This window comes from Propithecus coquereli, unplaced genomic scaffold, assembly GCF_000956105.1.
Source record: "Propithecus coquereli isolate 6110/MARCELLA unplaced genomic scaffold, Pcoq_1.0 Scaffold344, whole genome shotgun sequence".
Taxonomy (NCBI): domain Eukaryota; kingdom Metazoa; phylum Chordata; class Mammalia; order Primates; family Indriidae; genus Propithecus; species Propithecus coquereli.
The window spans coordinates 2,396,094-2,421,861 of NW_012149108.1; positions in this window are offsets into that span (position 1 = coordinate 2,396,094).

Below are 25,768 nucleotides of genomic sequence, written 5' to 3' on the forward strand. Positions count from 1 at the left end.
TTAAGAATGTTAATAGCTATTGTTTATGTTTTTTTTAATATATTATTCACTTTAATCTGGCAGCATACTTGTGATTAAACCCCAGAGGAGAGAGCAGGTATCAGTCGTCTGCACACTGTCCAGAGCCAGGAAGATACCAGCCAAATCAACCAGGTCTGCTGACTCAAAGCCTAACCCTGAAACACAAATTCATACACATTGATGCTTTCTTCAAACTTTACTTTTCAGATCTTGAAGATAAAAGATGCAGCAACAATGACTGAACAGACAACTGCTTAAAATAGGCAGTGAGCCAGTTCTCCTTTGCAATAGAAGGATAAAGTAGAATATCCCATATCTAATTAGCAACCTTAAGAAAGTGAATTAACATCTTTCTTCTGAGGTGTTATAAGCTAAACACACTTGAATCCCCATTCTTTGGAGGCCTGACAGGGAGAGGTCAGTGATAGTAAATTGCTGGAACACAAGGTGCAAGACATCACACAAGGCACCATGGTGGGAAACTAACATTTTTCCACAAAAACAGGAGAGAAAACAGAAGGAGATTGAATAGCAATGGTAGTTAGTCTTCCCTCTAGCTTGTAAATTCCTTTTGGGCAGGAGTGCTTATATAATTCACTTTTGAATTTCCCTAATGGCAGAATGCTCAGGCACACTGAAGGCATTCGGTATATGTTTGTTCATTTTTAACAAAATCGAATGGGAATTATTAAAATTTAGTATTATAAGAAAAGATAACCCATATATTTGAGTGTTTATATTTTTAAAATCTTGTTCTAATCATGTATCAAGCTGATAGTAATTATTAAATGCTCAAAGAACTACTTATTGTGAAATTCGTAAGATTATTCACTCAGCATCTGATGCCATAAATTCTTCTTAAAACTTTTCACAGTGTGCTAAGCTATGCATCTTGTGTTAGCAGTTTGTAAGAAAAATCTGTTCCTGAAAGCTTTTTGAATTCTTTCTTCACATCAGAGGTAATGTATTTTCAAAGTTATATTAGTTACTACACACGCACACAAAAACATTCATGTATTCACATAAGAATATGTGTGTAATTATATGTGTATATTTACATACAACTCATACATACACACATACACATATATATAGCTTTTTAAAATAAATGTGTGGTCTATACTCTATACGACACCTCCCCTCTAACACACATAACAAAAAAAAATCATTTGCCTAAAACTAAACCAACAAAAAATAGTTCTAGCGACCCAAACCCATATTTTATACTTTGTGTTTCATTGGTTATCCTAGTTTGGGAAAAAAAAAAAAAATATCTCCAGGTGACTCACACAGCCACAAGGAATCATTGCCATTAGACTGGCAGTAGCTTCCTGAAACGTGGCACAGTGATGATAAAGGAAGGAATATTTTCTCTAATTCCTGCTTAATAAACATAAACTTCCACATTAATTGAAAATATGAAAGAAAACACTCTGGGTTCTGATTCACAAACTCAATACTTACTTCCTTTAATTACCTACTGCAGGAGATTCTCCCCACCCCCAGAAATGTTTTATAAAATTGATCAAATAGTATTGTTTTCTGCAACGTCACTGGAGACAGCATTTTCCCTGAAAACAGCCTGCTGCACACGTCAGGACTCCCACCGTGGCAGCCTCTGCGCAGTCTACCACCATGCTCTGCCCTGCGACCCTCCTCTTCCTCCTCAGAGGCACCTCACAGCCCACGGGCTCATGATCAGCAGATTAGCAGACTGGCCTACCGAGATTTCCTACTCACAAAGCAATGGTTTATTTATCAAATACGTGGAAAGATCACCTATTTATCAAGCTGCAGGCTCTGGAGGCACAGATATGAATTCAAATCCAAGTTCAGCCATTTCCAGCTTTTTTGATCCCAGGTACATTACCTAACTGCTCTAAGTTTCATTTTTCTCAGCTGAAAAATTTCCGTGCCTATTTTATATTTCTGTTTTAAAGATTAAATTAGATATATAGAGTGCTCAATATAATGTCTGATACAAAGTCAGTGCTCAATGCTAGTCACTGTATTAGCCAGGATAAGCTAGGCGAGGCTGTGGAAACAAACTGACTCAGAAATCTCACTGGCTTCACCCAAGACATGGTTGTTTCTCAGTCACAGTACATTTGGTGTGTGTTCAGTCTCTTCTTTACAGCAGTTCCCTGAGTGGTGACTCAGGGACCTTCGTTGCATCCATATCCTCACTATGCCATTGCAAGACCACTGGAGAAAGTAGAAAGAGATCTGAAGACTTTCATGGGGTTTTTCTAAGACCTTCTAGAAGTTGATCCCACCCATGTCCCATCTGCCAGATGTCATATAGGCATATGCAAGGGGAGCTGGGAAATGTAGCCTTCCTATGTATGCCTCAGGGATGAGGCCACATGGTAAACTGCTTTTCATCAGAGTTTATGGCAGCATTGTCCTTGCCATAGTTACTATCATCATTACCCTTAGGGTTATACCACATCATCTTTTATTTTCTATCCAAAGTGATTAACTGTACAGTGAAACCTTACAGTAATGTACCCTACAAAGAAAATTCCAGGCCATGTCAACTGCCCATTCACTCATATTCTTAGCAACTGGCTAACTCTGGCCATCCCAATAACTTCATGACAGTACAATCCTATATTTTATGTGATTAAATTTTTGGATCCAAGTTATAACACAATGGCTAGCATTTACTGTATGAAGAGTTCCCAAGAACTGCAGTCAAATCTGCCCTTCTACTATAAGAGTCATTAAAAGTGATAATTGACAAAGTGTAGGTTGCTGGAGAAGCTGCATTATAGTGCATCAATTTGTGATGAGATATAAATAATGATAATGCGATTGAGTAAAAAATATGGAATTCACATCCTGATTTTACTTCCTATTAATTTTATAAATCAAGATCTCAGTGCCTAAGTTACCTCCTCTCTAATTTATGTTTTTATAAAATGTAAAAATAAGGCAAACAATGCTAATAGTTGTTTTGTCCAGTGTTCAGAAATATATATATAATCATTTTGAATTATTAAAATAACACAATAAAGTAGTACAATTTTTATTCCTGTTTTATGTAAAAGGAAGCTAACATTGAATAACTTGTCCAAGGTCACATAGCTAGTAAGTGTTAGAGATGGATTTCAAACCCAGATCTGTACGACTCAAAGGGCCAGAATTCATCATGCTGCTTCTTGAAGAGCTCTGCCATTTTTAAAATAAGCAGTGCTATTATTATTATTATGATTATAATTATACCATCAACCTTGGCTTTTTTTAATTTTTATTTTTTGTCCTAGGAAGACTTTCTTCTTTAATCATGTAAAGAAAGTTTTGCTGTAAACCACTTGGAAAATGAAAAGGCAGATAGTTCAAGACACTGATACAGTTTAGAGAACCATCAGAACTATTTAGAACATTTAATTTGCAATCCAAATGGAACTTTGGTGCTACATATATGGGATGCTAATAAATATTAGCCAGGTCTCTGCCTTGATTCCACTCGTCTTCAGCTTCAGACGGGCCAAAATTCAAGACCAGATCATCTTCATTAGAATGTTAAGTAGGTTTATACCATTTCCTTTCCTCGGTAAATTTATTTTCTTAAAGCCCCAGTTTTTAAGTCTTAGTTTTTAGTATTTTTTTTACCAACATTTTTCCCTTTATACAATACTCATTTTATTAAGGGGGTGGGAATGTGTTATATAAAATTTATTTTTAAAAAAAGTCTGGCTCTGTGACATTCTACATCAACACATTTCTCTTTTACTCTACAAAACTAGTCTTAAAGGACAGAAAATGAAGTCAGAGTGAAAGAGATATCAAGATATGAGAGAGAGAGAGAGAGAGATCAAAGTGCTCTGATCTTTCCCTTAAACCTTATCAGTTCATCACTCTTGTCAGCCTCACCCTTGGTGACATGTGACAGGGCAGCAGATGGTCCCCAAATCTAAATGTTGACTATTTCTAGGAGTGAAAATAGTATAATGTATTTCATAGTCTGATAAGATATTAAAAGATTGAATTCTGACATTCCTGATAAAGATAGATCATCATATAAAATACTAAGGGAATCATGCACATACAATTTCTTTGACAATGATTTTATTAAGGACTGGGTACTGGCATGTTATATTAGCTCCTTAATGAAAGATCCTATTTAGAAATCTCACTAGCCTAGGAACAGAAAGGTAGGAGAAGCAGTTTGAGAAAGACTTTTACATGCTACAAATACGGGACTTTGATAGTTAATGAATTATTACATAATAGCATAGGAAAATGGAAATATCAGTATACCTAGTTCTCAGGTGATTAGCTAAGGCCCAGAGCAGTTATGTGCCTCCTGAGTGAGAGTGTAGAGTTTGCACTCCCCACTCCCCCGCAAGCCCGGCCCAGCAGTTCTCCACCTGACTGCGCCCCACCACTCTGCTCCCAGAGCGGCCTGAGCCAGCCCTGCTGCTGTAGCAAGCTACATTGCATTTCCCCATCTCAAAAAGTTTTCTCATTTTTCATTTACATTGCTAATATTTTCAGCTTCCTCATTCTCACTCATCATTCAGTAATCTTTAAAAACATATTTGTGAATGTGTGTGTATATATACAAAAACATATATAAGATTTTGTCAAGCAGTTAAAAAGTCTTTATGTAATAAGCTACTGCATGGGATCTCATATGGAAAAAAATGGGGGAAGAGGAGAATCTCATAGCTTAAAGAAGTTGGAAAATGACAATATATTTTCCCTTATTACAACACATAAAGAAAAAAAAGAAAGCAGCCTTTATGGAACACATTCCACGTGTAAGCACTGTGCCTGGTATTTTGCACAGTGTGTCACTCTGTCTCATATCTGTCATTCTGTATTAACAACCCTGTAAGTGAGCATTATTATGCCCATCTTCATAAACGAGGAAACTGTGAATTGCACACTCAAGTTACATGGTGGAGGTGGGATTGAAACCCTGGTGTGCCTGATTCTTTCCAGCATATTGCTCTGTCTCTCCTTTTTTGTATTTTTTTAACTGCCAACATCGTGGGGATTAACGAGCTCCTTGACTTGATTACCTGCTAGATGAAGCAGCACACTCACTTAGCTACCCTCACTCAATTCACTTCTTTTGAGCTCTAATTAGAATTCTCTTTTTGAACTAACAAGGTAGTATTCACTCCACCTATTTACTTCACACATTTATTAATTTCAACCTGTAAATATCTTGTAGTACCTTGATTTGAACTTGAAAGGAAACTGGGTGCTTAACTATAATGTGTGGAGAATAAATGGAATTTGTATTTCTTTTAAATGAATCCTGACTTCCTGGGCTAATATTGTCTAGTCTTGATAATCTATGGTTCTGGTAAACAACAAAAAATTATAAATTAGATCAATAAATGTCATGAGTTTCAGTGGAACATCCTGGTTTAAGGCACTTGAGAAGCAGGATATTGTGAGGACTACAGTGAACTAATTATTTCTGTATTTTATGAATGAAGTTTATGTTCGTAATTTTCCTATTTTTATTAAAGAGACAGATTGCATTTCATAATTTTTTGTTGCTTCCACTGCTCGCCTACTGAGCTGTGGAACACAGTGCAGTGGAACCAAGGATTTGCTGCTGAGAAAGAAACACAGGGCGAGTATCACTGGTTTCCACTTGGTTTTATAACAAAGTACAAAGAAGTGGGAAGGAGAGGGGAAGAACCGACGTTACGGTGGCACCTACTGTGGAGCGGACACATGGGACTTTCCAAAGTTATATTCTTTAATCTCACAATTCTTGTGTTGACATTGTCACTCCCATTGAACAGACAGGTTTGTAGCGATTAAGGGATGTGTTCAAGATAATCCACTTTGTAAATGTACTTGATTCCAAATTCAAGAGAACCTATGCTCTTGAACCACAGCTTCTGCAACATTTCCTCGAAAGGATCCCATGTTGAAGGGGCAGAGATGTCTATACTTGAGGTTCCGTAGCCACAGCCTCAAGAGGCAAACTCCAAATTAAAAATGTCTTTATAGTTATAGTATTGTTAGATGTTTATTCAAAAATTGGCACTAGATTCTACAATGTAGCCATGTCTATTTTAAGGTACAAAATGTTTTAAATTACCTTTTCTCAATAGACACCAAGGAAATATCTGCTTGCTTTTCCTTCCACAGGAAAACTCCCTGCCCTGGCTCCTCACTCTTCTTTGTGAAGCAGTTATGTCTGTGGAAAACTCACACAACATCAATAGCTTCTTCTGGTGACTATGGGTGTGGCTCTTCTCATCATTTAGGATGTTGTCTAACGTCCTCAGTGTCAGTCTCCATCTTGTGGCCATTCCTTCAGGTTCCAGCTGGCTTGACTGACTCATGGCTATCTCAGTCCTTGTCAAACTACTCTGTCCCTTCGTTCATTTTTTAGGAGTCATTAAGTCGGGGGTAACTCTAGGGATTAGTGTTAGGTCAGACTTAAATCTCATACAACTCTGGCCTGGAAAACTGTATTCTTATTATGAAGAACAACCACAAGTACAGCAACTTTTAGATTTCTAAATACATTGCAGGGATTTTCATGTGCATTCCTCACAAGAATTCTTTAAATATCATCATTATTTCTGTTTTCAGATTAGAAATCAAATCAAAAACAAGAGCTGCCACTTAGAAAGATTTATCACTTCCAAAGGTTATAGGTTGGTAAGTGGAAAAACCAGTAAGAAGTGGTTCTTTATAAATGAACACACACACACACACATACACGCCCCTGTCTGGGTATACATTTTGATGCTCTGGCTAATGTCCATTATTCTTGCCAATCTCCACAAGTACAGAAGGAATGCTGGACTTGAATCCCAAGCTAACGGCTGGGCTTTATTCCTACCACTTTCCCTTCCTTACCCACAACCCAGCCATCCAGGAGGCACCATTAGATCCTTCCATCCCAGAGTCTATCAATGGTCATGAATTCTGAGTTCTGGCTGCATAAAAATAACTGAGCATTATGGTAGTAATTAACACACACTTCCACAGATGTCAATGCAGAGGACTTTCACTCTTTTTTTGAAGAATTCCTAATGCCTATCTTTCATCTAGTCATTTGTTAATTCAATACACATGTATGTGGCACCTACACTGTATGGGACTATACTGGTACCATAGCATTCTACTTCCACCCTCTTGCCCAGTGGATGTTCCTGGGTACCCCCTCTACCTTGCTTCGTTTGGGAAGCCTTCAGCCCAACAAGTAGTGCAAGGTTTTAACCTTTATCTCCAAAAACATACCTTGTCCACTAACTAAATAGAAGTAAGAATATTATCAACAATGTCACTCTTATTGACATCATTCAAAATGTAATAAAAAAATTTAAAAAGATACACTTGTGATTCCATTTCAAATTTTAGTAATTTTGCCCAAATTAGCTTAATTCAGAAATTAATCCCATTTCACAGGAGAGAAAACTTAACTTTAAAGAAGCTCTACAATTTCATCTTGACACCGAGTACCTAATCCAATTCCAGTATTTTCCCTTTGCACCAAGCTTTCTCTTATAAATAACATATAAGTTACCTTTCCTTATAAAGCACATGAAATGTGTGTGTATATATATATATATATATATGCACACACACACATACACGCAGTACATGCTAAAATGGTAATAAAAATAAATAGAAAGTAATAAAAATCCTCTAAAAATAAATAGAATTACTGTAATTGATAATTAATTTTGCTGAGTTTCCTAGCAGCCAACATAAACACAATTATAAGTTTATGAAAATATATACTTTAAGTCATCACTAATATTTCTAAAATACTCAGATAAAATTCAAGAATTGGTATTCTAGAACTTAACAACAGTCAGTCATATTTCCCAAGCTGTAGTCCCAGCCTAAGGCACTGAGAACTTGAAATGAGATACTTGAGTGGGGGTCCCATTCAGAGGACCAGTGGGAGGCGGTCAGTGCAGGGGAACAGCTTGCCTACAGCTGTGGAGGGACCAGAATATATCAGAAAAAGAACCAGAATGCAGCAGCTAGAATTCCACTCAGAAAGGTTTAAGGCAAGAAAATTTAATGAAGAGACAATTTTCATAAAAATATTTAAGGTAAAAGAGAAGAATTAAAAATGTTGAGTCACCTGGAGAGGGACAAGTAACAATAAGAAAATTTTCCCACAATTAGGTCTGAAAAGTCGAAGGGAGGGAGGTCAGTCCCTCGGACCTTTGAGAGCCAGAGCCAGGGAAGAGGTTTTACCCAGCAGCATCCGTAGTCATAGTGGGAGAAGCCGTTACTGAAAATCAGGAGGAAGGGGACAGAAATACTTCAATCTCTCTCTCCCTTTACCATCCTGTTTCCTCTTGTTGTCTCTCACTGGCCAAACCCTACCAGAGGGCAAGGAAGCCCTGAAGACGTCAGGAGAACAACCTTTAAGTCACATGACTGAAAATTGAAGGGGCAGAAAGGTGGTGGGAGCGTGTAATCAGCAAATCTGTGTTCAAGTCTTGGCTTCTTTACTCAATACCTATGTGAAACTGGGCAAGTTACTTCTCACTCTCCTGAATGGATCATTGTGAAATAATAGATAAGAATAATTTAACATAGTGATTAGAAACATAATGGATGCTCTGTACATATTTGCTGAATATAAACCTGAATTAAAATGGTAGCACCTTAAGGACTGGCATGAGAGAATTAGATTTATGGCTTTGCAGACAAGCCGAGGGCCATGAGCAAAGGCCTAATTTTCTAAAGAGCTATGTCAAATATATTTATGCTCATAAGCAGCTAAATTATGGCTTCATATCTAAAGATCTACTCAAGTCCCAACTTCTCTACAGCCTTGAGTGATCATCTAGTTGGAAGCTAAAACAATACTAGGGTTTAAAAAATAACAACAGTTACATATTTTATCTTTGACACTGAGAAGTATTAAAGTATGCCCCCAGCGGACAGACAAAATGGACTCCCCATGACTCACTGAGGTGCTCAAAGTTAAGACAGAATGAGGTGGCCATGCCTCGGTGAAGGAGAGGTCACATACTCTGTGTTCTCAAAAAGATGTTGGCAAAGTGTCACAGGACCTCCCTTTCTACAATCAAGCCAAACTAGTTCCTACTGTCAGTGCTAAGATAAACTACAGCTGCAATCTCTCCCCTACCCTCCCTCACACATACACACACGCCATTAGAAAGGAACACCTGACAGAGACTTCTGGTTTGGGGTTTGGAAACCACCCAATCAGAGCTCAACCATTCTGACCAATCAGAACTGAACAAATTTGAATCCTTCATTTGTATAAACAGACCTGATTGAGAACCTGGGCTAGAACCCTTCCTATTTAAGCCAGACCCTCCCTTTGTTCTTCAGAAAACAGATTTTCACTTGTACTAAAGGCTGGGCCTCCCCACTCTGCAGAGTGTTTTTTTTATAGAAGATAAAATTCTCCCTTTTTCCTCTGCAGATCTCGTGGTCGTTGGTTAACAGAAGCTAAAGAAGACACTCGAGTGACCTATTGCTTATTGACTCATGTCAGGAAAAAACAAATACAGATTGGTAGTGGACGCATCTTGGGGGGCTGCCATTTCTAGCAATGGTCTCCAGTGCAAATGATATTCTGGTCTTACTCTACCAGGGTACCCAGGCATAGTCACCTGACCCAAACTGAGTTAATCTGACTTCTTCTTTTCCTAGAGGGAGAAATAATGCTCTAGAAGCTGAGTGAAACATGTTTATAACAGCGTTCTAGAGGGGGAAGTCCAGGAATTCCTGTTATTGAGACTGCTGAACAGCTATCCACTCCTGAGTCTTGGATTGTTTAACTCTTCTTTTAATGATGTAACATACTTCAATACTTTCTAATAAATTACTTTAAAAACTTTTTTGAAGTAGTGATTGGCAGTTTTTATTGCTAGCAAAGAGAAGAACTTTAGCTAATATGATATTCTCTATCCTCATTTATACCGGGGTTTCTCCCTTGACACTACTGACATTTTGGACCATTCTTTGTCGTGAGGGCCCGTCTTGTGTGCTGTAAGAGATTTAGCAGCATTGCTGGCCTCTACTCACTAGATGCCAGTAGCAATATCCAGTTGTAACAATGCCAAATGCCCACTGGGAGGACACAATTGCCCCAGGTTTAGAACCACTGATTTAGACTAACAGGAAGCTACGAGTGGACAAGGAACATTACTTAGCTTTGCATACTGTTTGTAGGTAGCCAGGTCCTATGCTAAAAATTGTGTTTCACAGTTGATTTAAATCAACTTTACAGTTTAAATTCTAGCTCTACCACTTACTATGTAACCTTGGGTAAGTTATTTAACCTCTCTGAGTGATTCCTCACTTTTAAAATGGAGATAATAATTAAACCCCACTAATAACTCTGAGGATGTAACAGAATAGTGTATGAATACAAAGAGCACAAAATATAGTAGGACTTAAACTGGAGCTAGTCTAGGCTTCCTTTCCTCAGCATGGTGCATTCTGCCTAGAAATAATTCAATCACTCTTTCTTAAACAAATAAATGACTTATTAATAAAAGCCTGTAGCTGTGTATGTGCATACATATATGGTCATTTCTAATACTTCTGTTTGGTTATAATAAAATTTCAATTAAGTAAGAGAGACAAAACTCTTGTTTGCTCACAAATATCAGGGTAATTAATAATGGTAGGAAACAAAACCCCTGGTGTTTAATGAGAAATTTAGCGAAATATTATATTTCCCTTGTTTGCTATATCTGGACGTGGTCTTCTAGGCAAACATGAAGTTGCATGCAAATCACTTATGTGCAGAGTTCCTAAAATAACAAAGTAAAATCTCCCCAATGCCTGAACATCTCCCAGACAGTAGGCTGGGTACAGTGATGATTGGTTTAAGCTCCTCACAAGTAGAGTTTCTACTAAAATGTTCTCCTGAAACAGACCTTTTTTCAATTTTCCAAGAAATGTATTAGAACCAAAAAGGATTGCAAAGGATAATATTGGTGGAAGATATTTGACATGTTGCTAGGATGAGTTTTAGTTAAACTTTGCAATGGAAAACACCAAAAGGAAGGGGTTTGCTGGATAGTTAGATAAAGTGATCAAAGAATATTCTAATTTCCTTCTCTCCCTACTTCCCTCTGTTCTTTTTTCTGGAACCCTTTGATAAGAGAGAACTATGATTGACGTTTTGAAAAGAAGGGGAAAAAAATCATAGCCCTGTTCATCCAACATTCATTGTGCACATGCTTTGTGCTGATCATTCATTAGCTGTTTGGAATATAATAATACTAGATTACAGCTCTTAAATCCAAAAATTATACTACTATTTAACACATGCTTCATGTGTTTCTCTGCTGCTAGGTATTGGACTCGGGTAGTTGTATATTTCTCTGTCTCTCTCACTAAAATAAAATCCTCAGGGTAAGGAAGTGGTCTCATTTATCATCGTGTGCCTAAATCCTAACACAGCTTAGCACAGTCCAGAGCTAGGATCTAAGGCATATTTAAGACCAAATATTTTGTTTAAATAAATTAATACATACTTGTTACTATTCCTGAGATATGTATGTTTTAAACCCTTGCATATTAAATAACCATTAGATGATTTACACTTAATTTGATTTAATGCAATAAATATGTATTGTCTACTACCTCCTTCTATGTGCTAAGAGTTGGGAAACAAAGATAAATTTAATAATTACCTTGACCTCAAGTTACCTTGACAACAACAAAATTCTCTGGGAAGAAAGTGCAGGCAACATAGCAGCTTTCTGAAAGCACAGAGTTCCTTCCTATAGGGGTTCAAAGTTATGAACCCTAATTTGGCTAGTTCCTCAGTATAATAATATTAATATCTCTTAATTTTGGAAAAAGCTCTCTGTGATGTCAGTAGCCAGACTGAGGGAGTTTTCCACACAACCTCCATCATCAACTCCCAATATTGGGGTTATTGGTTATATCTTTCATTGTAAAAACCATGAGGGAGAGGAATGTCTCATCTCTGCAAATATTGGCATAGTCAAAGGAACTTGCGTCTTTTGACTTATCCCTTTGAGATAACCACTTCCTTTAAAGATAGTCTGCAACGAGCAGCGCATTGTGAGAACTGGGCTTGGCAATGTGCTTCATTCATGTAAATAGAGGTGCCATCCTCTTGTTCTCATGGAATAAGTACTCTTTTTCTATCTTTTCTTGAGAAAATATATATTTTACACATAAAAAATGGGGACCTCTTACCCACCCTCGCTTCCCTAGGGTGTATTGCTCCAGCAGGAAGACTTTCCCGGGCTCCAAACAGAGGACAACTGAAAAGATTGGTGAAGAGTTGCAAAATTGAAGGGCTAGAGTCTGGGTAATAAATCCTTTGGCAATGGCGTTGCCCATTCTTTGCTTTCAAAGACACTGAAGAAGGACCTAATAAAACTGTCAACTGATGAATCATTACAAATAATTTTTGATGAAAGATCACACTATGATCTTTGGGATATTATTCAGAAGAAAATAAAAAATGAGAAAAGTGTCTATCAAAAAAATCTGTCCATTCTCATTCACTTATATATGTGAATGTTTTCTCAGTGCTTACATTTAGACAACAAATAGAAAAATAAAAATAGATATTGAATCTTGTTTAATTCTAAGTAATAGTCATCCATGGATACATGAAGTAAAAAAAAATTATCTGAGATGCATTTACAATAAAATTTTACTTTAATCTTTAATATTTACTAAAGTTAAAAATATATGTATATAGTTTTAATTAACATATGAATAATGACTGTAACAATAACTCAATTTAGAAAAAAAATTAACACCTAGAGTTTTATGCTCCAGGAATGTAAAAAATCTAATTTACATATGTATTTTTGTTTCAGGGAAGTTTGATAGATTGATCAATAAAAGACTTTCAGGCATAACAAATAAATTACATTAGGATAAAATTCTGCGTAGGAAGCAAATTGGAAATACAAGTTCAAAGACAAAGAGTAACAAGTAAGGATCCTTATTGTTAAAGAAGAGCTTGTTCATGTATTTTTAAAATGGATGACAGTGAGTATTAAAATCACCCTTGTATTTAGACTCCATCTAATATACTTAGAAGAGTGATGTAATGGTTTTACATTTAAATGTTAGTTTTTACAATGTGCTGTAAATTACATCCCCTGCAACTATTTACACTTAAGATGAAAAATTGTAGATGTCAACTAAAAAATGTATGAGGGGTTGTATAGCTATTTTTCATCATTCTTCAATAGGCTATGCAAACCAAATGGTTTGAAGAGCACTGATTTACACCATAGATTCACGGTGGGCTTAGAGACCTAGTCAGCATGATTGGTGAGGAAAAGTGATTTGGGGTGGAAGAAAGGGAGTCTTGGGCATTGCTGTGCATGCCCCAGGAGACCAGGCCTGATCAAAGGCCATACTGGCATTTTCTCCAGTGCGATTCTTCACTGTGAGAAACTATGCTATACATTCCTGGCTTTCCTAGGCACCAAATGCCAGTAGCAATCCCTTTTTCTCATCAAGACACCCCAAAGTGCCTCACATACTTTCGTGCAGTGCCTTGGACAGCAATCCTTGTCCTGGCTGACACCCACTAGAGGAAGCATTTCTAATCCTGTTTCAGCAGATGCATTGCAGAGGTCTTCAAGGAAGATTTTGGTACCATTTTTGCCTCCAGCTAGTTTGCCAGGGGGTCTTTCAAGAACCAGCACATGTATAGCACCCTCACACCAGAACATTTCATATATGATGTAAGAGAGACAGCTCTACATTTCCAGCCAGATAATAGTGGAATTATGCTCTTGAAAGGGACTTGGAGTTCAGACCATCAGTTTATTTGCACCACAGGAAGCACACCTGGTCCACCCATCAATATTAGATGGCTATCGAAGGGAGGACAGAACAGACACGCTGTCAGAATTTATCAAGGAAAGAGCAAGAAGCAAGTTTGAACTTGCACTGCAGTTGCCCATGGGGAGTCCGAGTAATTGGGAGATTGCCCCACTTCATCTAGCAGGATTTGATGTAAGCAGCCAGCAGGCGGTGAGGGAATTCTAGTGGGGGCAGAGGAGGTGGGAAGATGGGGAGGGGGTGACTCCATGTGCTATAAAATCGGGCACAGGGAAAACATGTCTAAAATAATATTGAGTTTCTGTGATTGTTCTATCTCCAGCTTCAGGGGCAAGGGCTCATTTTATAAGGTATGATAAATAGAGATTTCTGGCTCCTTCCTCTGGGTTACTTTTCCTTACCCCTGTACACCTCAAGCTGGTTTATGGGCCCTTCTCCTTCTGCACTTTCAGATCACCCTCTAATTCTTTTTATAATAGCTCCATGTACATTTTTTGGTGTGGGGCCAGTCTAATGGGATAAAAGAGAAAGGTACAGAAAGAAGTGCTATATGATTAGAGGTAAACGTTGGAATAGAAGTCAAAGTCTCTAACTCTCTCATGTGCTTTTTTTCTGTGGCTTCCTCTGGCTATCTCTTGACATGTATTCAGTCTTCACATACAATTGATATGGGTTTGTAGTTGTGGTTGTAGTGAATATAGTTACCCAACCAAGTATTTTGAAATCAAGGTGTTTGTGGCAGGGAAAGTCTATGTTGGGTCCCAGGGGTCTCTAGAAACCTGCATGGGAAGGAGGGACTCATGAAAGCAGTAATCAACATTCCTATTACACAAACTCTGTGCCAGGCTAAGCCTGCACTAAACACAGGACATCAACATGGAAATACACATGCTAGTGAGACAGGAGCTTATGACAGGGAAAGAAAACAGTGAATAGCTTTATGAAATAACACATTAAGAAGTACTTACAAGTATAGTGGAAACTTAGCTAAAACTATTGAGAGGCTTGAAGAGGCAAAGAAACTCATATATTCAGAAAATGAAATAGCCTTAAAGGCATTTTATGAGATGTTTAAGAAGCACGCCCAGACCATGCCTCCTTCTTGGGAAGGGCCTCCTTTCTTTGTTCCATTCATGGTAAGTTTGCATCAGTGAGTTCTGGCCACCATTCCACAGATTTGTAGGCACCTGATCCAAGCTAAGTCAATTAGATTCTTTTCATCCTCAATACTAGAATCGAAATACAAAAATGTAAATAAAAGATTGTGGGAACTGGTGCCATAAGGCCAGGGCAGATGCAGAGGTGGTAGACATTTTCTAGGACTGATAACTAAGTGGAGAAAACCAGTTCGCAGGGAAAAGGTACAAATTAAGCAGAGACAAGAAGTGGCAGAGAAGAGAGACAACATGGCCCCAGATAAACACACACACACACATGCAGAGGTTTAAGATATGAGGTCCAGCTATGCCGCCTCCTATTGGGTCTACGCATGGGATTCCTGCCTAAAACAGTCACACCAGCCCAATCTCTTATCTTCAGAAGGGAAACAGTCCTAGAGAAGAAAAAAGAGTTACTTAAACTCTAATTCATGAATCAGGCCTGGTATACAGATCTGAATTCTCTATGCTACCTGCTGGGTTTCAGAGTAAAGGAGCAACCAGCTTCAAAAGAGTTGATGATGTTGTTTCCTCCAATTCCAGGACCCATTCCAGGTCCAGGAGGAATGTGCATCTGAGTCAAAGTAACTCATAGAAGACCACTATAGTCCAAGATTCTGAAATGATGCTGAGTCACCATGTTATGGGGAAAAACTGTGTATCTGTATATGTATGTCTATATTTTCACTTAGTTGATTTTGCAATTTGGCATTTAAACAGCATATCTACAGGTTAAAGATTATTGCTTTTGGTCATATGTCTGTAGAGAACACCTTTGTCTGGGAAAGTTTCCTTGTTATTTCTCTCAAGAATATGTCTGTGACCTTGCATGCAAGTCCAGAGCGTCCTCTCTCTGCAAACAGGAGGGGCTAGGGAATTGAGACGCAAACATCTGTTTGCTGGAGACGAAACAACAAGGAACTGGGACGTGTTGAGTCGGGACAGTGTGGGAACAAAGAACTTGCAGTGGGACAGTTGCCAAACAACCTGTATTATAAATAAACAGCTTCAGCGAAAGCTTTTCGCTGCAGCCTCATACTGTCTTGTGGTGTCTGTGTCTTTTTGTACGGGCTGCAGCCATGTGTCTGCGTCTTTATGTCTCTGTGTTCATTCCTCGGTCTGAAGTCGGGCCACGTCATATGTCACTGCAAGGTTTAGCGTACAAAGACCATTTATCCATCATCCCTAAGTTCTTCCTGCAATTCTTGAGCCAGTATTTGATCTCTTAGAAATCCAGCTTCATGATGATCTATCTCAAGAGAGCCTTCCCTCCTCTTCCTCTCACCAGAGCTACTTCAGTCTATATTTTAATCCATTCTGAAACAGGGTCCTAAAAGGCCCCCTACATAAAAAGGAGCAGCCTTTATCCTAACTAGAGCTCTGACTGCTCTGGACAACGAAGTCCTCCCTGGGAGTCTGCACACCAGGAAATGTCCCTGGTCATCCAGGGCCTCCAGGGCCTCTTGGCAAATCTTTGGTCAAATACCATCTCCCTTCTGATGGATTTTTAATCTCCTCCTGGCCTTCCTTCATCCCCTCCCTGGTCTGGGTCCTGTGAGTGATCATTTAAACTCCTTTCCCTTCAGTATCTTCAACACTCTTCTGTCGCTGTCATCCTGCTGCTTTTCATTCATGAAACCACAGTCATGGAGCATGCTGCTTTCTCCATACCCACCTCAGCAGTTGGGTCCAGGTGTTCAGACTGGCAGTAATGGACACTTAAGGTCGATAGTCTCAGCTGGGCCCTTTGCAACACCCACTGGTCATTTTCCTTGTGCTTACCAACACCTGATACCATTTTAATCCAGTTTAACGTAGTCCCAGAAAATGATTGAGCCCCCTACTTCAAAAGGGATACCCGAGGACCTCACATTCCATTTACCACAATTTTCTGGTAACCCCTCACTCCTACCACGCTCTCTAGATCCATACTATCTGATATCTTTTTCAGCCTGGAGAGAAAGTGATTCTTCTTCTACTCAAGGATAGACCATTCACCTGGGCCTGCTCTTGAACCCTTAACCATGAGAGAACCATAATATTTCAGGTATCCTCAGCTCTAGGATAGTTTTATCTTCTCCTTTCCTATTGATTTACTTCCTTGAGCCTAAAAATAAAACATAAGTCTCTTATAGCTGGACTAAATCCATTTCTGAGAGAATAAAGCTTAACACATTGACTACCCCACTAGAAAAAATTATCCCTGGGACCATGGTGTTTTCTTAAAACAAAACAATCCTTTCTAATTTGTTATTTTTATTGTTTTCTGTGCATGAGTTATATGCAACACAATCCATGTTTATAGAATTAAGTTGTAAAGATTAATTGTAACAGTAAGAACATCCACAAGGAAGACTTTTTTTTTTTTTTTTTTTTTGAGACAGAGTCTCACTGTGTTGCCTGGGCTAGAGTGCCGTAGCATCAGCCTAGCTCACAGCAACCTCAAACTCCTGTGCTCAAGCGATCCTTCTGCCTCAGCCTCCCGAGTAGCTGGGATTACAGACATGCGCCACCATGCCCGGCTAATTTTTTCTATGTATTTTTTTAGTTGTCCGATTAATTTCTTTGTATTTTTAGTAGAGACGGAGTCTTGCTCTTGCTCAGGCTGGTTTCGAACTCCTGAGCTCAAACAATCGGCCCACCTCAGCCTCCCAGAGTGCTAGGATTACAGGCGTGAGCCACCGCGCCCGGCCAATAAGGAAGATTTTTATGAACCAACTACAGGGTTTTGCTTCACAAGGCCCTGGGCTTGAGTTAAATACAACTCATATGAAAGTCAAGGTGTTAATGTCCTAAGGCATTGATTGTATCTATTGTATCTAATGAACTAATTTTGCTTTATACATCTATATCGATATTGTGCTTCCCAGGTTATCCATATCCAGAAACCCATTAATAGATGACTCTCCAAGGAAAAAGCATTTACCAATTCCCATGCTGTAAATACTCCCATCGAGATTGATTTCAAGCTACCAATATGTTATTAAGCATGCAATTGGAAAGAGATATACCCACTATTACATAGTATTTCCACCATTCAGACCAAGAGATGTAAATAACCTCAAGATTACAGATAGTAATAAATGTAGTAAAATAATGAAGAAGTGATGAATTTTGAGTATTTATTACTTCTGTTTTTAAAATGATTTATTTTATCAAAACTTTATATCATTTAATTATTAATCATGGTTTCCCTTAACAACTGGCTTACAAAATTCTAAAAATTAGACAATATTTTAAGAATCATTTGTTTGAGTTGATTTTTGTGAGAGGTGAGAAGTGTGGATTTTTGTGAGAGGTGAAAAGTGTGAATCCTGTTTCAGTCTTAATAATTATTACAACATCGTGTTCCCCATTATTTCACCATTATTTTAAGAACTGTAGCACTTTTCACCATTGTTTCAGGAATCATTTGTTTCATCAGCTCAGAGCTGAAAATGATCATAGAAGATCTATGTTTAGGCCCAGCTGACTGCGTACTGCCAAGAAGCAGGGACGAGAACCTTTGAAATAACCATTAATTAAGAATCCTTTGTTTGAGTTGAGTTTTGTGAGAGGTGAGAAGTGGGGATTGTTGTGAGAGGTGAAAAGTGTGGATCCTGTTTCAGTCTTGCAGAGAGAAGTAGGGATCCTGTTTCAGTCTGCACAGTTCAGCATTATTTTAAGAATCATTTGTTTTGTTAATTCAGAGCCTAAAATGGTTTTGGCAGACAAATCTATGTTTAGGTCCAGCTCACTGGATATTTCCAGGAAGTAGGTACTAGAACCTTTGAAATAACCATTATTTTAAGAATCATTTGAGTTGATTTTTGTGAGAGGTGAAAAGTAGGAATCCTGTTTCAGTGAGTAGCAACAGTTCTAACACATCACCCCTACATCAGGTTGTTAATGAACTTCTTCTTGAATCCTGATGTTTCTATCCATCCTGTGATTATATTAATACTTTGTCTGAAGCCCCCTCTTGTCTTTCTAATGGTGTGTTTTTTAATCTCTGTGACCTCTTTCTTTCTCTCCACCTAAGAAAATTGGTGCTCCCAAAAGTTCTGTATTCAGTCAACAGATCTTCTCACATTGTATAAACCCACTGATATCCCTTCTTTATTTCTGTTTGAGGTTTCCCGCACCCAGACAACTAAGGCAGACCACTGAAGGTCATCCTTGAATACTTCTAATTCTTTCATATCCCACAATCACATCTTACTTTACATCCTAAATACGTCATGTAGCCTTTCCTTTTCTTTATTCCTATGGCAATTGTTCTAATGCAGGCCCTCATCTTACTAAAGCAGTTTCCAAATGGACCTAGATTTCTCTATTCTTGTCTATTCTTATCAGCAGCTACCACAGTGATTTAGTAAAATTCATATATAATTATGACATCCCTTGATTAAATCCTTTCAATGGCTCCCCATTACCCACTGGATAATTACAGTGCCATATAAATCCATTGTTATTTGGCCTCTGCCTAACCTCACCAGCCTTATCTTTCACCACTTTCTGCTTTATTTACATTTGGTGCTTCACCAATATCAAACTGCTAATAATTGACTCCATAACCAGCTCTTGCCCTTCTCTATGATTTAATTCAAACTATATTTTTTCGCTGGCATACCTTGCCCCATCAGCCTTCATCTGACCATATCTTTACCTGACTCTTAAGTCTTAGATCAGATACCACATCTCTTTTAGGCAGACATTCCTGATCTCCTATAATGGATTCAGTACCTGGGGCAGCATGAAAATAAGCCACTCCCATCTCCTGGTCTGAGGAGCTTGATGAACTGATGGCCCCAGCTCCTGCCACTTTGGATTCCCCAGTGTATTCCTGTTGAGGTCATGCTCTGTGCGGGTTGTTCCCAGCCAATGGCAGAGCACATTGGGGAAACTAAGGCAGGCCCATTCTGGTGGGAAACAGTACTCCTCCAATGAACGACTTTGGTCATTCACCATTGCCCTGGCTGAACTTTTCTGGAATTATGATGCAGTCTGAGATACTCCCTACCCCAAGTTTCCTTCTTTCCCTTTCCTTCCATAGGTGCATCGTGATCTGAAGGCATATCCCAGTCTTCTCTTGATCTCCTCTAATAAATTTTTTACATGCCTAAGGCTGTCTTGATGCCCTGCTTCTCTAAGGACTCCAACTAATGAAGTGTCCTATCCTTCTACCAATTTCTATCAATTTTCCTGAAATCTATATTTTAATATTCTGTGTATGCCTGTATTTATGCACATATATGTGTATATCTGTGTATGTTTACATATGTCTGTGTGTCTACATATGTCTGTGTGTGTGTGTAAAAAGATGAGACTGTGAAATCTTGAGGGTGAAAGCTCTGATATTCATCTTTGTTTCACAGCATCTACATGCATTCTAATCAGTCAATGTACAGAGAATAAATAAATATATTTGATATGAACTTCCACTGTGCAAAAAAATAGGTGCAGTATGCTTCCCAGAGTAATTTATTATGCTAGAGTTTTTCAGAGTATGAAAATATGTGATATGTCAGAAGTATGGCAATTTCATAAAAGGTATTAAACCACTATATCACCATTTCCAGTTAATTGCAGTTTATAAAATAACTTCAGCTTTGAATATGGAAGCAGCCAATATAAAAAAGAGAGACTTAAGATATTTTTCACAAGGCTGTGTCTTATAGTAAGTAACGTATTTCTTCTGAAATTGATTTTGAATAAATGCTAGTTAGAGTTATCCGTAGGAACTTTGGGGAAGGATAAATGAAAATAGAATATACTCTCATTCAGGGACTCCACAAATATACACTAATTTAGAAAGCATGCAGTCTAGGGAAATCTCCCTCTGTAATTTCAAGTGAACCTGTTTTATTTCACATATTATCAGAAAGTTTGCATTGAGTGTTCCTGTTCCAGGCATTGTTTGAAACACGAAGAGAGATGGCCTATACACCTACATAGTTTGTGAAAATCCTTGAGAATCTCTGAAATAAAAGTTGATAAAAAAAGTTGATCATTTTTTAGTGACTTCATGGTTCCATTGTCTGTATATTTTTTAAATATCTAAATATCTTCAAGGATGTATATATAAAACATATTTTTGCAAACTGAAAACAAAGGGAATGAGCTATTTCTTTGTTCATAAAGAATGGACTTCTGAAAAAAATATGAGAAAAAAATACCTGGTACATTTTTATTATTAAATATATTTTAAGTTTGACATACAGGTATATTGCTGCTACTACTATTGTTTTAGCTTTTGTTGTTGTTGTTGTTGTTGTAATAATCCAGCTATAGAAGAGAGGAGAGAGACTCTTGACAGTTTATATTCCACATGGTTATATTCCACATTTATATTCTGATGCATGGGACCACAGAATATTGAGCCTAGAAGGAAATTTTGAGGCCATATAATATGTGAGAAAACAAAAAAAGGCCCAGAAAAATTAAGTTACTTGCCCAAGGACACTTAGAAAGTTGAGAGAGATAAGATTTTAAAATACTAGTTGATTGACTGATTTCATTCATTCATTCATGTTTTCTTGTGCTCATATAAACACCTGTGGACTGCTTAGGATGTTCCAGGGGTTCTGCTAATCGTGAGGATACAGAGGCTGTAGCAAGACCCTAGATTTCAAGAAACCCACAGTCCAGTGATGGATAAAACATAAATTTATAAAGGAATTGTTATACAACAAGAGTGAATAAGGTAGAATCAAGAACAAAGTACTTTGGGGACACCCAGAGGGGAATGACTTAGTCTTTTAGGAGATTTTAGAAAGTATAATACATACCGTGTAGATCCTGTTTTCTCTGACCCTTTGCCCTTTCTATTTCTATTGAGACTCCTCTTTATAAAACTTTCACATTCTTCAATTAGTCCTATCCTCCTGGAAGCCACTCCAGGAGCACAATGTTTTCTGATTCTCTTTTGGAAAAAAAGAAAAAAAAGGGGAGGGGCTTGTGCTGTCCAATCTCAAGTTTAGAAGAACATTAGCATGCCTCCTCATTGGAAAAAAATAGGTGTGCTCAGACCATGAGTAATTTGGAACTAGAGTACTGAAATGGAAGTCAAGAGAGAATCATTCAGAGTTATATACAATATCTACTCTAGCATCTATACCTGTTTCAATTTTAAAGTTTTCATTTTTGTTTTTGTTTTTGCCTAATTTAAGAAGATAATTTTTCTTGGGTGACTTGAAGATAGTTTTAAGAGAACTAGATTCAAGAAGTATCTTTGATAAAAGGCAGAGGATGGGAATTACAAAGCCAAAAATTCCAATCTATGTAACCACTAGTAGTTTTGTTCTAACATTCCTTACTGAGTTTAGGGTTGGCTGCGACTAAAGGGCCAATATATACTGGAAGGATAAAGTTCCTTTATGCAGATAAGTGTAGAATTTGTTTTATTCGATTTCCTCCATACTAAGTAGCTCTCAGTTTTTTATAATGAAAATTCTTTTATAATCCTAGAGGCATTTGCCACTTCTATCTTCCCACTCTTTGCACTTTACTGAATGTCTTGATGTTCTCTGAGTGTGCTTGGCTATTTCTCACTTTTGGAGTGAAACACTTTATTTTCTCTTCCTGAAATATCTTTTCCTTTTTTCTCAATATCTCTAGTAACTATTCGTCTTTAGCTTTAACTTCTCTCAGGAAATGTTCATGATACTTCAGGCCTTCCCCTGTGTTCATAACTTTTAAACTATAATCAAACTGCATCAAAATGCCTATCTACTTATCTCCTAGACTAGCCCTGTCAAATCCAAAGATAACCCAAGCCACATCTGTAATTTAAAATTTTCCAATATTCACATTAAGGAGAAAAGAAATAGAATTAATATTAGTAATATATCTTATTTAACAAATACATCTAAACTACTGTAATTTTGACATTTAATCAATATAAAAACTATTAGTGAGCTATATTGCATTTTTTATACTGAGTCTTTGAAATTGAGTATGCATTTTATACATAACCACGTATCTCAATTTGCCCTAGCAATATTTCTGTTGTTCAGTATGCCACTAGATTAAATAGCACCATTCTAGATCATAAGCTCCTTGAGGACAAGAATTCTGTCTTTTTAGAAGTTAGAGTCTTAGGACCTAACGCAATTTATCTAGGATTATTGCAGCAGAAGGAGACATTGTTCTACGTGGCAATTAAGAGTTCTAGATGCACATAGACCAGAAAAAGTGGCTTTGCCACGTATCTTTCTAACTTTGAGCAAGTTCCTTAGCCTTTCTAACCTTTCTTCTGCAGTAGAACCATAATCTACAGCACAGATCCTGTCGTGGTGATTAATGGCAAAATGCAAGGAAAGCACAGACAGAGTCAGTGTATATGGTGTGTTATAATTATTGACTGCTCAATTGATATTATTCAACTGAAGGATAAATTTGCATCATTTTTCCAAAGTAGAATTTTTTCTTCAGCATTTGAAAATTAATTACTAAATTTATAATTAAATGAGTTGTATATATTTACATAAATTGAAAAAATGGCCATCTGTCAGTTATTGTATTAGGAAAAAAGCACTAAATAAATTTTCAACCAACTTGGAACACACCTCTGGTTTGGTATGGTTTATAGGACAGCTGTAAGATAAACCTAAAGTTTACTTTTGGTTTCTCAAGAGCAACTCCCCATAAAAGTCATTCATATTCCACAATAACTGAAACTGAGATACTATGGTGCAAGGTTGCGTTACTGATGATCTGGGAAGACATGTCATATGTATTACACATTTACAGATTAAAGAAACAACAATCATTTCAAATATGAGCTACATAAGAGAAATTGTAAAGTCGAATGTTTTAAATTACTACAAGTGTTGGTTTTTGGTTGAAACCTTCTCATTTATGCAACTCTGGCTGTTCCAGGGTCAACGGGAGCCGTGTGTACTCCCCTTCCCCATCCCCCTGCAAAAAAACACACTCAGTCACGGTGGCCATAGGAGCAGCCATCATCAATGCAGTGGCTGGATGGGTACCTGCTCCTCTTTGAGACAACTAGTACCATATACTGAAATTCTAAACAGAGACAAAATGTCTTTGCTGAATGAGCCTAGAGGGTGCAAAACTTAGGACCACACATTTTCTAACACATAAAGAAAGTACATCTTCAGTATAAGTAATAACTGAATCAATTTTCAGAAAAAAAAAAAAAGAAATCCCAAAATGAGAAAATTATGATGTTGGTTGAGCCCCAGGTCCTAGCTCCTGCAGTGTGGTTGCTCTATGAGTGTCTGTGCTATTCTTCTAATAATTTATCTAATAATATTTTATTCAAGCTAGATTTAGTTGGATTTCTTCCACTTTCAGAGAGTTCTAGTTACTATAAATGAATACTTCTATTATAAAATTAAAGGAAGAGGAAGAAGAAAAAAGAAGAAGAGAGGAGGAAGAGGAGGAGAAGGAAGAATAACTTTTCTAGGCCATAGTCCCTATATTTGGTACTATAAGTTTGAAGGCCTAAAGAGTAGAGATATAATGACTTATTAGAGAACCTGGGAAGAACATTCTATAACCCTGAAGTACAAGATTAGGGTCCTTGAGATGCCCCTCCATTTATCATGCACACACAAGCATACAATCATACATGTAACTTTGAATTATGTATTTGAACTTGGCTCTTTTCAAGCATTGACTCTTGTTTGAGACAGATAACTTTCCTGAGATGTAGACTAATATTCAGATTTAGCAGATGGAGAGACTGAGGGTTCAAATGATAAACATTATACATAAAGCCACAAAATTAATTGGTGGCAGAGCAAAGGCATAAACCCAGGTTCTTTGAGCCTTTACTGCAAGTTCTCTTGCTCCTTTTTGAGTCAGCAGCTCCCAGACATCATTCAAGTGGAAACTGGAAGGCTCTCTCCCAGGACTGTTGGTGAGGGGATTTCTTTGGGCGTGAAAGCGGGGGCTGAATGATAGGAAACCCCTCTTCCCATGCTGTGGCTCTAGGAGACACTTAGCCCTTGGTTCTGTAGTGAAATCTACAATGGAATTCAATCCTCTGCTGCAAACTTTGAATAGTAATTGGTATTATAGGCAGGGAACATAACAAAGAAAAGCATTTAAACCTCCTGTTGTTAAGAATCTTTAGGTCAATAGCAGCATTTTAAAATCAATTCCGGGGTTTGCTGGAAGATACAGAAGAGAAACTACAATCAACATAATAAGGTTAGATAACCCTTGTCATGTTAATAGCTACCTAAAGCTTGACATCAATCCTTTACATTGATTCTCACTTACAGTTAAAAAAAAAGAAAAAATTAGGAAGGACAAGCATAATACATAATCTCACTGAAGCATCAAATTAGTATAAATAATGATGAAGAATAATTGCTGCTGTTATTGGAGAACAACGCTGAAAATGAGGTTTCCAAGATATCTGCTGACAATGAGGAGAGGCTTTGGCAATTTCGAAATTCAGAGAAGGAAAAGATTAATTGGTATTGCAGAAGTACACCCGCGATAGGGAAACCAGCGTACACAGAGCTGGAGGGAGGGTCAGATTTGTCCTCCTGCGCCAGAAGCCACTGCGTCAGCTTTGGGAGGACTGGCGCCACCTAGTGCTTGACGCTGTGCTTCGCATGGCAGGGGTTACAAAGGAGAGGCGAGACGGGTGGTAAGTAGAAAGCTGGATTTGAATTCAAAATCCTGTGTCTGCATCCTGCCTTCACCAGTTATAAGATCATCTGACACATATATATATATATATATATATTCACATTAAGGAGAAAAGAAATAGAATTAATATTAGTAATATATCTTATTTAACAAATACATCTAAACTACTGTAATTTTGACATTTAATC